Source organism: Sarcophilus harrisii, chromosome 2 (assembly GCF_902635505.1).
Source record: "Sarcophilus harrisii chromosome 2, mSarHar1.11, whole genome shotgun sequence".
Classification (NCBI taxonomy): domain Eukaryota; kingdom Metazoa; phylum Chordata; class Mammalia; order Dasyuromorphia; family Dasyuridae; genus Sarcophilus; species Sarcophilus harrisii.
Genome location: NC_045427.1, coordinates 455,673,894 through 455,691,064, shown reverse-complemented (window position 1 = coordinate 455,691,064; position 17,171 = coordinate 455,673,894). Strand labels below are relative to the sequence as shown.

The window sequence follows — 17,171 nt, the reverse complement described above, 5'->3', positions numbered from 1 at the left end:
ACATTTTGATCACTTTTTTAGCATTGTTCCAAATTGCTTTCCAGAATGTTTGGAATTCTTCACAATTCCACCAACAATGTATCAGTGTCCCAGTTTTCCCACATCCCCTCCCACATTTGTCATTATCTTTTCCTCCAATCTTAGCCAATCTGAGAGTTGTGTAGTGGTATCTCAGGATTGTCTTAATTTTCATTTCTTTGATCAATAATGATTTGGAACATTTTTTTACTAAGTCTGGGTAGCTTTTTTAGTTGCTCTGGATGGGCCTTATTCTCAGCAGGATAGTCACGATGAGGATGGTCAGGAATAGAGTCTAAATTCTTTATTGTCTCCTTTATAGTCTGTTCACTCCGACTCACTGTCTTCCCAGTTCTCTCAGCCCTTAAATAACCCATTGTTATTACACCATTATAGCATACTGAGTATATGCCACCTAGAGTGATTATGTCATTATATCATAGTATATATATGTGAACTAGAGAGTCATTATCACATCAGTTCCACTGAGTTTATCCCTTGTTGTAAGTATCCTTGTTTCAAGTATACTTCTCCAGAATTCTGGCCCTCTACAACTCTTGCTTTCTTGTGTTTTAGAACCCAGATTTTATTTATTTATTTTATTTATTTACAAGATATATGCATGGGTAATTTTTCACCATTGACAATTGCAAAACCTTTTGTTCCAAAGCACAAGGGAACAAGAGATGTAAAGATGACGGAGGAGAGCGTAAGTTGCGTATGTGAAGGGTTGTAATATTAGATAAGACTGAGAAAGACTGTTGTAATATTGTTGTAATAGTAATTAAGACTGAGAAAAAGAGGTTAGTGAGACTGAGCAAAAGAGGTTAGTGTTATATGGGAATGGCTTCCAATGGTAGACAAAACGCAAGGCAGAGACCCAGATAAAAATACATTGCTTACATTAATTTGTAAGGGAAAGTTTTCCCTTCCTTCTCCCCATCCCCTCCCCCAGATGGCAAGTTGACCAATACATGTTAAAAATGTTAAAGTATATGTTAAATACAATATATGTATACATGTCCAAACTGTTATTTTGCTGTACAAAAAGAATTGGACTTTGAAATAGTGTACAATTAGCCTGTGAAGGAAATCAGAAATGCAGGCAGACAAAAATAGAGGAATTGGGAATTCTATGTAGTGGTTCATAGTCATCTTCCAGAGTTCTTTCCCTGGGTGTAGCTGGTTCAATTCATTACTGTTCTATTGGAACTGATTGGGTTCATCTCATTGTTGAAGAGAGCCACGTCCATCAGAATTGATCTTCATATAGTATTGATCTTCATATAGTATTGTTGTTGAAGTATATATTGATGTTGAAGTATATAATGATCTCCTGGTCCTACTCATTTCACTCAGCATCACTTCATGTAAGTCTCTCCAGGCCTTTCTGAAATCATCCTGCTGGTCATTTCTTACCAAACAATAATATTCCATAATATTCATATACGACAATTTATTGAGCCAATCTCCAATTGATGGGCATTCATAAGGGTGTTTTTTAAATGCATTAAAGGCACAGGATTATGAAGGAAACTAATTAGAAATAACAGTTACCAAACTATTTTAAAAGCAATGTTATGGGTCTTAGGTTAAGAACTTTTGGTCCTTGGTCTAGTCAATCCTGCTCAGGAACGAGATTCTGGGAAGTTTTGTCTTATAACAGCCAAAGCTGCTCTGAAAGTAAAATAGGACCAAAGTTTGAATCAGGTGCTCCAACTCCAAAGCCAACCTGATTTCTGCTCTACCAACCTGCTTTTTGAGATGAGGAAATCCTGATTTTTGAAGGGAGTTTACAGGGGAGCTCATATAGGGAGTGCTCACTGAGGCAGAGTTTGAGATGAGTCTTTGGGGAATAAAGAAGGACTACTTTAACCTGCATAGTAGAAAAAGCATGTATTTGCAACTGGAAGACCTGAGTTCTGTCAACTGGACTGAATGGAGCAGATTAGAGACAGAGTCAGAAATCAAAAAGAAGTTTAATTTCCCAGTGAGGGAAATGGCTTGCAAACAATAGTACAGATACCAGAGCCCTGTCTTTAGAGGTGGGGAGCCCTGAAACAGAGTGGGGAGATCTCAATACTTTTAGCATTGGCTACACAGTGAGTTGTAGCTCTGACAATGAAGGGTAACAGCAATAATGAGACAAGTTTGATTCATAGCAGGCTTCATGACTGCAATATGGGTTCTTGTTCAGTTCTCATCCAGTGCTTGTCCCAGCTCAGAGCACATTTGGTGCTGGTCAAAGCAATGAGTACGTGATTTTACCAGAGGGTGAGTGCAAAGGATTGTTGTTATAGCAAGCTCAGGGCACAGCTTGCTTGCTGAGCCTTAGCCCTGGAAAACAGTGTCTCCTACTATCTTGACATTTCCTCTTTTTGGCCAAATGGAGGGGGTCTGAAAAAGTTCCTACCCTTCTGGTCAATAAATGAGAAGCCAATAAAAGTAAAAGCCAAGACATTACGAGAGGACATTTGGGCCAGGTCAAGATGTTGTCCAGAGGGTTAGTTCCTATTGAGAAAATGTTTTCCAAATTTCGACTATACCAAACTGAAAAGTTTTTGTACAAACAAAACTAATGCAGACAAGATCAGAAGGGAAGCAATAAACTGGGAAAATATTTTTACAGTCAAAGGTTCTAATAAAGGCCAAAATATATAGAGAATTGACTCTAATTTATAAAAAAATCAAGCGATTCTCCAATTGATAAACGGTCAAAGGATATGAACAGACAATTCTTAGATGAAGAAATTGAAACTATTTCTAGTCATATGAAAAGATGCTCATTATTAATTCATTATTAATCAGAGAAATGCAAATTAAGACAACTCTGAGATACCACTACACACCTGTCAGATTGGCTAGAATGACAGGGAAAGATAATGTGTAATGTTGGAGGGGATATGGGAAAACAGGGACACTAATACATTGTTGGTGGAATTGTGAATACAATCAACCATTCTGGAGAGCAATTTGGAACTATGCTCAAAAAGTTATCAAACTGTGCATATGTTTTGATCCAGCAGTGTTACTACTGGGCTTATATCCCAAAGAGATCATAAAGAAGGGAAAGGGGCCTTTATGTGCACAAATGTTTGTGGCAGCCCTGTTTGTAGTGGCTAGAAACTGGAAACTGAGTAGATGCCCATCAGTTGGAGAATGATTGAATAAACTGTGGTATGTGAATATTATGGAATATTATTGTTCTGTAAGAAATGACCAACAGGAAGATTTCAGAAAGGCCTGGAGAGATTTACATGAACTGATGCTGAGTGAAACAAGCAGGGCCAAGAGATCATTATATATTTCAACAACAATACTATATGATGACCAGTTCTGATGGACCAGGCCATCCTCAGCAACGAGATCAACCAAATCATTTACAATGGAGCAGTAATGAACTGAACCAGCTATGCCCAGAAAAAGAACTCTGGGAGATGACTAAAAACCATTACATTGAATCCCAATCCCCATATTTTTGCCCACCTGCATTTTTGATTTCCTTCACAGGCTAATTGTACAATATTTCAGAGTATGATTCTTTTTGTACAGCAAAATAACGGTTTAGTCATGTATACTTATTGTGTATCTAATTTATATTTTAATATATTTAACATCTACTGGTCATCCTGCCATCTGGTGGAGGGGGTAGGGGAAAGAGGGGAAAAATTGGAACAAGAGGTTTGGCAATTGTTAATGCTGTAAAGTTACCCATACATATAACCTGTAAATAAAAGGCTATTAAATTAAAAAACAAAAAGAAAATGTATTCCAGGTGAAAGGCAAGGAAGGGGGCCTTCAATTCAGGGGAGGAAGATACCATGATGGCTGGGCATAAAACAAAAGGAAAAAAAAATGGGACCATAAAACTGGGACCGTGTACTCGGCCTTATCTGGAATCTTGGGAAAGCTCTCTTATCTGGATGTCATCGACTACTTCTGGGTCATCAATCTTGAGGTTTCTGAAGGCTTCCATACAGGAGAAGGGCTTTCTTCAGATGATTCAGGGGTATACACCCACAAACTTGATAGTTGTGGGTATAGTCAGAAGGACCTGATAGGGGCCCTTAGAAGATATATGGATTGATAATTATGCAAAAACTCCTATATCAATCTTTGCATAATGAGTTTCTGGTCATCATACCTAAGTTCTTTTATTTTTCTTAATAAAGAAATTTATTTTAAAACAATTCTTTGATATTAATATGATTTTACCATTTATTAAAGATGAAAAAATTACATACTAATGAGATGGATGTGTCTGTTTATTTTTACATAAAGAATTAAATTTTGGAAGAATATTTCACACTTTTTACCATTGCCAAAGTTTCCCCCAACCCCCATATTTAGTTATGTGATCCCATATAGGGTTGTGACCTAGAGTTGAAGAAGCTTTAGCCTAGTGGATAGTGAACAGGTGTTGGAGTCAGGAGGACTTGGATTCAAGATGTGCATCTGACATCCTGACTCTATGACAGTGGACTAGTTACTTAACCTTCCAGTGTTCTTAGCAACTCTCTACAATTATAAAATACAAAGAAGATGCAAACTTAAATATCTAGATTTTTTATTAAAGGCACATAGAAATGGTTCAGTTTTCCCAACCTTGCAGAGCTGGCCTCAAATAATGCAATGAAGTTTTTCTCAAAATTCTCATAATTGAATAATTACATTAAGTCAAGAACAAATCAAACTATTTAGAAGGCTCAAAAGGACTAGTTTTGAAAAAGATTTATATGTCACCAAGCTAACCAAGAAAACTTAACCATAAATTATGCAAAACAATACAATAATTATTACCAGTTAACCAACATCAAATCTTCTTGTAGTCTGGTTATCCATTCTCAATTAAATACACATTTAATCAGTCCATTTAATCAAATTTTTTGAGTCCCAGAAGTCTCATGTAGTTATCTAGTGTTTATATATCTTTTCTTGGACAATATATTTTATTCTTAGGACTCCTCTAAAGAGAGTACTGCTTCTCTGGTTCTAAATCTAGAGGTTCCTAAGTAATTCTGACTTAATATAATTTAGTATAATCACTTAAAATTGGTTCTCCAGTTTTGAAATTTCAGAGAATTTCAATTTATATATCATTTGCTGTTTCCATCCTTAACTAAATCCTGTACCTGATAGAAGAATCTTTAAAAAAATTTATGAAAGTTCAACCATAAAATGCTCTTCTGCCTTTTAAAATTACTATATACTTAAATAATGAGGAAAAAATTAACTTTTTAAAAACCATTATCCATACAATTTATATGCAAAATCTTAATCCATTTTAAGAATTTATTACTAAAACATACTTTGAATTTCCATGACACATAAATTTGGAAGCCAATCAATACATATGTATGCAGTTCTTAAAGAAAATAGTCTAATTCTGTTGCTTTCTCAAAATTTATGATTCCATTTGTTTAGAAAACATTTTACATTGCATCTTTGTCTTTATTACTTTGTCTAATCATTCCTTAGGAGGATATTGTCCCTATATTATAATTTAACCACAAATACTGGTTAAAATTGTAAGATATTCATACTTGCATCCTATTATAGCAACTCAGAGATGTTTTAGTATCAATCTATATTTAATAGATTTAGTATTGCAATTACAGAACTTCTTGCTATAACAGGAAAAAGAGGGACATAGTTATAATGATGTCATATATCATAACAGGGAGAAAACTCCTTTAGCTTTGTTTAATTCCAAGCATGAATCTATCAGCTATGACTCATGCCTGGAATTATTTGATAGGCAATTATGTAGTCACAGGGTCTTAAAAGCAAGACTCAGGATTAACCACATGGAGAAATTTCCTTTTCAGAAAGGAAATAGCACAGTAGAGAAATAGAGTTAGGAGGATGCTACATAGACTATTCCAAAGTCATTCCCAAAGATTTTCCCAGGCACAGACATCTGCTTCTAGCTGTTTCCAGAATGCGGTGCCATTTTCTACTTTTGACTTTATGACAATTCAAACAATTATCCCTGTAATCAGAGCTCAAAATAATAGTAAATTATTTCAAAATTTTTTACCTCAAATAGCAACATTTCTATTATAATGGTCTCTACCACATAAGAGAATTTAGAAATACAACAATAACATAAGCAATATCATGTATTAAGAAATGAAAAAAAATCTTAGATAACATCAATTACATTTCCAAATTATCCCATATAAAAATCATTTTACATTTTAAACCCATTTTTAGAGTTATCAAACATGGAACAATTACATTCAATTAAAGAAATAATAAGGAAGCTAGTAGTGCAGTAGATAGAATACCTGAATTCGGATGCTTGATACTAGCTGTTTGACCTTGGGCAGGTCACTTAATCCTGATTACCTCACAAAATAATAATATAGTGCTCAGTGCATGTCAATCAATGCTTTAAGCACTTTATAATCATTATATTATTTTGATCCTCACAACAACTGTAGGGGATTGTTGTGATGAGTATCACACATACCCATGGGGATGGGTACCTTTATTTTTCTCTTTACAAATCAGGAGAGTGGACAAAGATAATTTGTGTAAGATTACACAGCTAATGAATTTTTGCAATCAGAAAGTCATTCAAGTTTCCCTGCATTTTTCAGCCTTTAAAAAAATCCCTGTATTTAGGAATCTGATCTGAGATGAGAAGGGTTAACCAGGAGAGAGAGAGAGAGAAAGTCTTTGAACTGGGGGCATCATAGGGGATTTCAGATTTAAACAATTGTTCAAGAAAGGGCAAACGAGAGGTTGCTATAAAGTGCATATCATTTACCTAATCTTCTTTCTTCGCTCTGTTATAACTTCCAAACTAACTGCCTTCCTTCATTGCCCTAGAACAATGTAGCTATTAATCTTGCTATTTACTTTTTAAACTTATATAAAATTTAGTCCTTATTTTTCCTTAAAACAAATTCTAAAGAATGGCACCCTAAATCTTACTAAAATATTCAGAAGGGAGTGAGTTCCTGGGATTATCTCAAAGTCTCAGCAATTCTCTCTGAAATCTTAAAATGATTAATCTTCAAATTCCTTAATCGATAAAATGTTTTTAGTCGTTCCACAAACTTTCATTATCTCACTCTATTTATGTAATTCCAACATAACCAAAGCTTAAATGACAGAAAAAAAGTCTCACAGATTTTTTTCTTTTTTTCTTTTCTTTTAATCTAATCTCCTATGGAAAGCTTAGAGTGAAAGTTAGTCCCACTTACCGGGACAATTGCTACTTCAAATATGAAAATTCATTGATCCTTCCCAATATTCTAAACTCTTTGGCTATAACCCTTAGAAGTTTTTCTAGCTGACAATATTTTATATCTTTCAAGGTAACAGAATCTAATTCACAACATAAACACAACACAGATATTTTATATTTTACAAAGACACAAATACAGACAAAACAGATAACAAGGAGACACAGTTTTAACAAGGCATGTAGTGAATCTTAAATTTCCTGGTTTTTAAGTAGCACACAATTACTGAAATCTGCAGTTAAAAAAAAAAAACCAACAGAGGCATGCACAATGACCAATTAACAGAGATGTGTAGTTTAAGAAAGGATATCCATACTAGAGTGATCTGCCTCTAGAGTTTTCTTCACAAAAAATGGTAAGCTTAACCAAGACAGGAGCTAGGGGATTTGGACCAGGGAAAAGGGCCCAGGACTCACCAGAAGAGGGAGGGGTCAGATTGGGGAAATAAATCTCTGTCCATTCTCATTGGTACAAAAGTCCTGTTTCCATGTTCAATTCCACTTCTGACACCAATGAATGTCAACCAAATTGAACCAGTCTCTAACCTTTGGATAGCCAGAGCTGTGAACAGAGCAGGCGAGAGACAGGAAAGCCAAGAATCAAATAGAAATGTAATTTCAAAGTGAGAGAAATGGCTTACAAGGACACCTGTACATAGGGGACCTGAGACAGTGTGGGGAGATCTCAATGCTTATAGCCCTGTACAATGAGGGGTTATAGCAATAATGAAACAAGTTTGATTCATAGCAGGGCTTTATGATTAGATCATGGGTACTTATTCAACCTTGGCCAAGCTAAGAGCACACCTGATGCTGATCAAAGCTATACAATAATTATGTAATTTTGCCAGAGGCTGAATGCAAAGGATTGTTGTTATGCCAAACTCAGGGTACAGCTTGCTTGCTGGACCTTAGTTCTGGAAAACAGGCTATGTCTTACTGTCTTTACAATTCTAATTGCAGCTTTTCTATGAACCTCAGTCTGAGCAGTGCCAAGTAGCAACAGACTAGGAGCAAAGGGTGACCCCAGTTCCAATACCACTGATCTTGCTTAATCTGCATCTCTGTTTCCTGACCAGTATACAAGACTAGATGACTATGAGGGTCTCCTCCAGATCCAAATCCATAACCCTCCTCTCAGAAGTTCTTGGTATCTTCTTGCTTGCTCTGAAGAGGAAAGAGAAGGGGCATATTTCCAATTCTTCATTCTGTATGTGCTATCTACCCACTGCCAACCATATTCCTAGGGATCTTTCTCAATCATACCTCTTTTGTTGCAATCTTTAGTCTCCCCCCTCTCTCCACTGGTTCTTTCCTCTCTACCTAAAAATATTATCACATCTCACATACAGAAAGAAAATAAATGCCTTTCTAGATTTATTATCCTTAACCACCATCCCCCCTCATTTTTTTCTCCCTCCTCACTTTTTTTTTTTTTTAAACTTTCCTATGTTTTAAAAGAGCAGTATAGAATGAATTACACTGGGACCTCCAATCAGAGGATGTCAGCTTTTTAAAAAATGTTCTTCACTTAGAATGTAGGATCCTTAAGAGAAAGAATTGCTTATATCTATATTTCCCATTGCTTCTTGACTTGTTGATTTAATATATACTGACATGTGTCTGAGAAAAGATTAACTCAGGTCAACATATTTTCAAATCAAAGTCCCTATTCAAAACTTTGTTGCCTCAACCCAAAAAGAAAAAAAAAGTAAATAGCAAGCATTTCTCCTTTGGCCAGAAACTCTGAAGTTTTTCCCCTCCCAGACTGATTGATTTATTTAGATTTAATTTTTTTGATTAGGTGAAAGAGGAGACTCTTTGTCTCGATTGCTACCTAGCTTTAATCACTGAATCGGTGTGACCTCGGTCAAACTGAGACCTCTTGAAGACCTTAGCTTAAAATGGCCAAGGTCTCCCCCTGCATCCAGAGCCATCTCCAGTTATCTATCTTACCACTGGACCCAGATGACTCTGGAGGGGAAAATGAAGTGAGTGACTTTGCATAGTCCTCTCTTGCTTAAATCCAACTCACTTGAATGTCACAGCATCACCTCCTAGATATCATGAGACAAAGGACAAACCATACAGCCACACACACAGTTAATTCATCTGATCTCTAAAGCCCTTTGCAGCTCTAAACCCTATTATGACTAAAGGAGAGCATGACTGAGCCAGGGCCCCTAGAAGAGATGAGAGAGAGAGAGAGAGAGAGAGAGAGAGAGAGAGAGAGAGAGAGAGAGAGAGAGAAGACAAAGAGAAATAGACAGAAACTGTAGTTTGGTTTATTGACCTATGACTCTGAAATGTCATATCATTTCTCTTGTTGCCGTTTGTCCTTCATAATACTCCTATCTAGACAGTTCCAGGAGGGAGTACAAGCTACCTTGGCATATCAGATCTCAGAATAGGCCAAAAAAGGTCCTGCTCATAATGTTGGTCATGGCCACCACCATGACCACGAATGAATGAATCATTAAGTGTTTGTTTACTATGTGCAAAGTAAGATGTTCTCTGCTAGGGAGGCAAGGCAGTCTCTGCTCAAGGAGCTCACCTTCTAGTGAAGGAGACAACAGATAGAAGGTGTCAGTTGGAATGGAATGGAATAGGGCTCAGCGGGAAAGCAGATATTAAAGCTTCTCTTTTTTAAAAATGTCATTTCCACTGATAACATGTCAGTGTCTGATGACGAGCTGTTTGACATGACCTTTGTCACTTTGGTGACAAGAGTTTTCTTTTCTGGGTGTGTCTGTAGGAACGCTGCCAGTTTTTATTTCCATAGGGGTTGTTTCCCAGGATGATGGCTTATGGGTACTGGGCCAAGAAAGCATTGCCCTTTCCAAGGCTCTTGGGTTCAGGGTCCTGGTCTGTCTCCATAAGGGTGTGAGGGAAGATGGTGGTCAAGGTGCTGAAGTTGGTAACCTGACCTTCCAGCACCTGTTGTTTTCTATCTTTCCCCCAAGGTGCCTTGCTGCTTTAAATAGATTAGTTAGCCCACCTGTGAGTAGCACTTAGGAGGAAAGGCTGGCTTCTCCATAGGATGTTGGCTGTGAGAATTGACCTAGAAGCAAGTTAAGATGGCGGGGAGATGCTGCTGCTCCCAGGGCTCACCTACTTATCTGCATGCGGGAGGGGGGGGGGGGCAGGTCAGCAGTTGCTACTGATGGTGATGAAGACATAGGCCCTTTCTCCATAATGATTCCTCACCTCCATGGTGGCTTAGGATGGGAAGCAAGCCTGGCAGTTTGAAGAGGACACTTATCCCAAGGCTTTGGGCTTAGGGTCCTGGGCTGTCTCCACCAGGATCTGAGGAGAAATGGTGGTTAAGGCAATAATGTTGGTGGATTTGCTTGGCACGTGATTGAGCACAAGGGGACCCTGCTTTTAAGGAAGCTGCTCCACACATATTTAAGCTTCTAGGATTATTGATTTTTCAGTTGGAAGGAATCGGAGATATCTATCTAAGCTTTGCTTTATGAAGGATGAGGCTTTCAAGACAAGCAGGGGTCTTGCCAGTCAATAGAAAAAGCAAACTTTTAAATATATGAGGACAGCTTAGTTATTTCTAAACTATTTCCCCATTTAAAGTTTATTTGGAATTAAAATTCCAAGCTACCTCAACCTGAGTATGTAATATGTTATATAGCTAATTTTTATAAGGGCCTTTTACTGTTTACATCATTCATACATACATGCTATATGCTACGAGAGAGAATCACACCTAAGTTAGGGGCCTAAAAATCTTTAAATTCTAAGGCATTTAGAGGATTAGGGACAGGAGAAATAAATTTACATGTAACTGATTCTAGGAAGGAAAGCCTAAACTAACTGTAGTTCATTGGAAAGGCTGTGGGCAAAGTACCCTGAGAGATTCCCCAGTGAGAGATCACTTCTTCCATGCAATTCCTTTTTTTTTTTTTTTTTTTCTTAACCCATTTATCCACCAAAAAACCTTTCTGGGCTGCTTTAAACCTATTTATGCTGTAGCTTTGGATGGACACACCACACGTCCCAAATACCCACCCATTCATTGGCTTGTATACTATATATGTACATGCCTGCACCATGAACACAGGGCCATGAATATATATGTATATTTAAAAATAGATACAATGCATTTTTAAGTATTCTGCAGTCTATGGAGAGTGCATGCATGCACCGGCTTCCTTGCTGTTCTCATAAGGCATTCTCCTCTCTTCTCCTGCCTTCAGGTCTCAGCTAAAATCTCTTTCTGTAGGAAGCCTTTCCCCCCTTTTCATTTATCCTGTGTATATAGTTTGCTTGTACACGGTTGTTTGCTGTCTATCCTCATAAGACAGTGGGCTCCTAAGGGGCAGAAACCGCCCGGTATACAGCCCGGCACACAGTAAGCGCCTAATTAGTGCTGACTGAGCCCCCTCCCACGCATTCTTCCTGGCCGCCAACGCGCGTGAAGCCTGAACGCTCAGGACCCGCACCTGCCCTATCCCCGCCGTGCGTGCGTGCATGAGTGTACGATGCGCGCACGCTTGGGCCGGGAGGCGGATTCTGCAAGTTTTCCCCTGGAGGACGCGGGCTGCGCCGCTCCGCGTGGCGGAGAAACGCGCTGCTGCCGGCGCCCTCAGCTCCGGGCGGAGATGCGGGCGAGGTTGGGCCGGCCTGCGTGAGAGGCTCCTCGGCTGCTCCTAGGGCCGCGAGGAGAGCGGCTGAGCGGAGCCGGGCTGGCCTGGGCTGAGCGGAGTTGAGCGGGGCTAGGCGAGGCGGGGCGGGGCCAGGCGGGGCGGGGCGGGGCGACCGAGGCCCTGCGAGGGCACAGCGATGGGGAGGAGATTCTCGCGCTGCCTGTGCGGGCGGCGCCGTGGCTTAGTTGGTTAAAGCGCCTGTCTAGTAAACAGGAGATCCTGGGTTCGAATCCCAGCGGTGCCTGAGGACCTCGGAGTCCCTTTTTTTTTCTCCTTGCGCCCCCCCCCCACAGAAAAATCCTCATTTTCTGCCGCCCAGAGACGGGGAGCTCCGCGGGAGCGGGCAGGTAGGGTCGGGGCGGCGCTGTGAAGGACCCTCCCTCTCATTAGCCGCCGCATCCCGAGTCCGAGAGGGGCCCCGAACCTTAAGCCCGCGGGGATCTCGCGCCCCGGGTCCAAAGTCCCGAGCCAAGGTGAGGGCGGCGCGGCGGCGGGGGGGCTGTTACCTGCGCCCCGCGGGGGGGGCAGAGAGGTGGGGAGAGGGAGGTGGGGGAGACCCGGCGGTGGGAGGAGAGGGCCGCCAAGGGCAGCCCCCAGGGAGCGAGGAGAGAGTCTCTGGGGCCCCCAAAGTGTTTGGGCTCCTGGGGGACACTCTGGGGGAGGCAGAGAACGTTCGGGGAGGAAAGCAATGAAATGAGGGAGAGGACTCGGGGGTCCCGGGCAGAACTGACAGGAGGAGAATTGGGAGCGATCGGGGACTGAGAAAAATGTGGGCATAAAGGGGCAGAGTGTTTGAGGCGCGAAGGACTTAGATGAAGGGATTGGGGGCCTTGGGGCTCAGGAAACTGGGGGGCTCCGAGAGGGATGTGCGAGGGAGCGGATGGAGGCAGTTTGGGACTTCGGGGTCAGGGGGTATTTGGGACGAAGGCAAGGAAACGGAAGCAGTCCGCAAGCGGGAGATGGTGAGCTGTGTAGTGGTGAGGCGCAAGGAAGTAGTCGTCAGGGTCAGAGATCATTGGGGTTATTAGGCCAGGAATTGAGGGCAATTTGGGGACTGATGTGAAGGGCAGGAAACCACCGGGAAGGGATAAGGGAGAGTGGGAAATCTGGATAACACCGAGAGATGGAAAGGAATCTTAGAAATCATCAATTTTACATTTAAAGAAACTGATGTCAAGTTGGTGAAGGAGAGAGTCTAAATTCAGATTCTCTGGCTCCAAATTCAGCTCTCACTCCTCAATTGTTTAGTAATTTGTGGAACAGGGGGAGAAATGAAAAGATGGTGTAATTCATGGTGGAAATGTATATTAAGGATTGAGCCTCCAATATGCCTCTTTTCCCCTTAAAATGTTATTGTGTGGTACTGGGTGGGAGCCGTCTTTAACTTCCATGCCTCCTGAGAAGTTCATCCGTTAAGGAAGGAGAGGCCTATTTTTCTTGATTAATATTAGTGGATTTTTAGATGGACAAGACTTTAATAGGGGAAGTGTTTGTTTCTTCCTTTGACCAATGCCACCTCATATACTGGGATCCACTTGCTCCTAGAGCTGGCCAAATGCAGCATAGGCACTTGAAAAGTCCAGTTGCGCTTCAGCTGCTGGATGGGGGAGCCACTAAAATCACTCAGCCCAAGAGACCGAGCCCCAGTTGTGTCTGTCCAAATTCTCTTGCATGTGGCATATAGACTATTTATTTGCGCTCAAACTAGAGTAGAGCCTTCTGAGCTTGTCTTAGTCTGATCAGCCACAGTAGGACAAACTCTCCCTTGACCTCTATATAAGGATGTCATTTTGGTTCTCTTGAGAAGGAAGAACAACAGCCAGTTTACCTTCTCACTTTGCTAGCTACCAACATCCTTCCTCCAGAAGTCATAAATTGAAGTGTGGCTGGTAATGACCTCAATTAGTAACAGTGCCCGCGTTAGGTGCTAAGTTCACACTTGAGATCTGTGGGCCTCAGGCTGCTAGTGGCTTCTCACCCACACATCTCTTGGAAGCACCCACAATAAAACTGGTCTTAGAGAGCATTGAAATTCCTACTGACAGTTCTAAAACTGGGGTATTTCAGTTTTCTTTTAAAATAACACTTCTCACAGTAAAAATCCCCCAAAATCAATGACTTAGAGAAAGGGGTAGAAATTCCTCAAGTATATTTTGTCTCCCCACCCCACCCCCAACCCCGTCTTAATTTTTGACTGTTTATGGATCTATTTCCTAACTAAAAATATCATGGCTGACAATTGAGAAGCATTGGAGCCTTGGGCAGTTGACTGAAATGAAGCTTTTTGTTCCGTGAACAGCCATTGTAGACTGCTTTGTGTTCCTAGCTCTTTGGGGGCACTATTGTTCATTCCCTATTTTAATGCCATTCAGAGGCTTAATGTATAATATCATTTGGCTACTAACTATTAATTGATAGTTGTTTTGGTGTTTTCATTTAATTTTAAAGGAAATTGCTGCTGCTATTTGGGGCCACTAGTTTCCAGTGAATACAAGATTAATCAGGTTTTAAAAAATGGTATGTTAGTTAAGAAATGATACATGATTTCTCTTATTTTAAAAGGCTGTTTAAGCAGGTTATATTGGGGAAGAATTATGCCTGAAGTCAAAGGACTACAGATTTAGAATTGGAAGAATCATTTGGTTCAAATGCCTCATTTTACTTTTTAGGGCCAGAGGGATTAAGAGCCTTGCCTAAAATCACATAGGTGGTAAATGTAAGAATTAGGATTTGAACCCAGTTCCTACACACCAAATTTACCATCCTTCCCACTGTACCACTGGCAACTAGAATTAGAAAGATGTATATTATAGTGTACATGGAAATCACTCTCTTGTTTGTACTTAGAGGATCTTAGTCTTAGAGCCAGAAGAGGCCGTAGAAGCCATTCACATTTTGCAGAGGAAGAAACTAAGGCTCAAGGAAGTTAGCATATCCTGAGGAGACACAATGGAGGTTGTTACAGGCAAGATTTGAATCATGTACCTTTGTCTTTAGTCAATAGTCTTTCATCTGTACCACAGTCTATTTTTCCTAACTTTTTGTTATTAATGCTTATTTATAATTAATAATTAATGCTTTTTATTATTAGTTAATGTTTTAATTAATGTATTATTCTTCTGGACCTCTTGGGGATATGTTCTTTGATAGGATAATGCAGCTATTGCTAACTGGTCCTTTGGTCCCTGTCACTGATGATTGTCGCAGACAAGTTTGTAACTGAGTCAGGATGACGTATTCTCTCTGATCTAAAAGAGGATCCCATTTCCCATCTTTCCCAAGGGTCCCATAGATGCCTTTCTGACACAGACATGTGGTCTGTGTACAGAAGCTACTTCCTGACTACTCCTCCTTTGTCTTCTTCCAGCCATTATGCCAGAAGATACACTGGGGATAAAAATGAAACAGTTGTCCTCAGGACTCTGTCCTCAAGGGAGACAATGTATATATATGTAACTATATACAAAATAAATTTGACCTCGTTGTCTTGGAGGAAGTCATTAGCTCTTTTGGGGAATAGGAAGATTCCTTTAGAAGGGGGTGCTTGAATTGATTTTTGAAGGAAAGCAGGGTCTAAAGGATGAAAATGAGCAATAAATACAAGAGAGGAAATAGAAAATATGAAAAAGTGGCCAGGTGATACAAAGGCACAGAGTCAAGACCTGGAGGCCTTCCTTTGCCTTGGTGCCCTCCAGATCCCACAGATGCAAGATATGGAAAAGGAGTTCTCCTACATCTAAGGTGATCTTTTTCTCATGGGGATGCCTTGTGGTGATCCATTGTGGCTCTAGTTATATCAAACAATCCATTCTGGTCTGTAGTTTTAAAAGAACCTGGTACAACCTTCACAGTGTTCCCGTTACTTTCACTTCTGGGAACTTCCCCTCAACTTTCTAAATTCATTTTCAGGAGCGTTTAAATAGAAATCAGAAAAGTTTGAAGAAAAGATCTACTGATTTAGCACAGGAGCTAATTAAGATGTGATTTTTTTTTAAATTTTCTATTGCAAATATTTGTTTTACCTTTAGTTAATCAAGAAACATTTATAAAGTACCTACTACGTACCAGACATCTATTACATGGGGCCTCTAGGTGGTAGAGTGTCAGGGTTGCAGTCAAGAATACTTTTGAGTTCAAATCTAACCCTAGGCACTTAATAGTTTTGTGATGTAGCAAGTCACTTAATCCTTTTTGTCTCAGTTTCCCACTCTGTAAAATTATGCCCTCTTCTTTGAGTTGAAAAAGCCTTTATTGTCTCTTCTCAGAATATCCTCATCCAGGACATGGTTTTTTTCAACAGTAAATAATTTAGACTTGTTCCAATGGTCTTGTGATGCGAGCCATCCACACTCAGAGAGTGGACTGTGAGAACTGAATGTGGATCATAACATAATATTTTCACCTTTTTTGTTGTTGTTTGCTTGCATTTTGTTTTCTTTCTTATTTTTTCCCTTTTTGATCTGATTTTTCTTGTGCAGCATGATGATTGTGGAAATATGTATTGAAGAAATTGCACATGTTTAACGTATATTCTATTGCTTGCCATCTGAGGAACAGGTTGGTGGGAAGGGAGGGAGAAAAAAAATTGGAACATAGAGTTTTGCAAGGGTGAATGTTGAAGACTATATGTACATATGTTTTGAAAATAAAAAGTTTTAAAAAATGATATCCTCACCTAAGGCTTCAGTTGAGCCACCAACCAATGCCTCAGCAGACTATATTCATAATTCTGAAAAAGAGTATAGAAGGGAAAGAGAAACAAGATATTTGCTTCTCTGAGGGTTTACAATAGCCCACTGTCCCAGTTGTGAACCCTTACCTTTGTATGTATTCTTCCTTTTGTGAAGACAAGAAGATATGACTTAGCTAGACTTTCACTCCAGCTCTATCTTTAGCATAGTGCATTGTTGATTAAAAAAAAAAAACAAACAGCTTATAAGTAGTAATAATCCTAACAAAGGAAAACAAAATAAAGACTAAAATGCAAAATGGAATGTGCTATTTATATACTGATAAAATAAAACAATTTGAGCTTTAATATGATGTCAATTGCAACTTATTTATTTTATGTCACCTCCTGATTTCTTTTCTATGTATTTGCTAAGTTTTATTTAAGTATGGTCCTTTGTGTTTTTTTAGAGCTCTAAAAGCTCATTAATGAAGTGTTTCCGGTCCTTTATCCCTTCTGATCTCTACAGGAATGGCACAGGAAACTGGTCAGGCTGGTTCAGGGTGGG

At 39.7% G+C, this 17,171-nt stretch overlaps 1 non-coding gene across 1 annotated transcript; it reads left to right on the top strand.

The window, feature by feature from the left end:
• Positions 1-12,104: 12,104 nt before the first annotated feature.
• On the top strand, positions 12,105-12,178 carry TRNAT-AGU. Its single transcript has one exon. It is a non-coding gene; the product is annotated as a tRNA-Thr (tRNA).
• Positions 12,179-17,171: the final 4,993 nt, after the last annotated feature.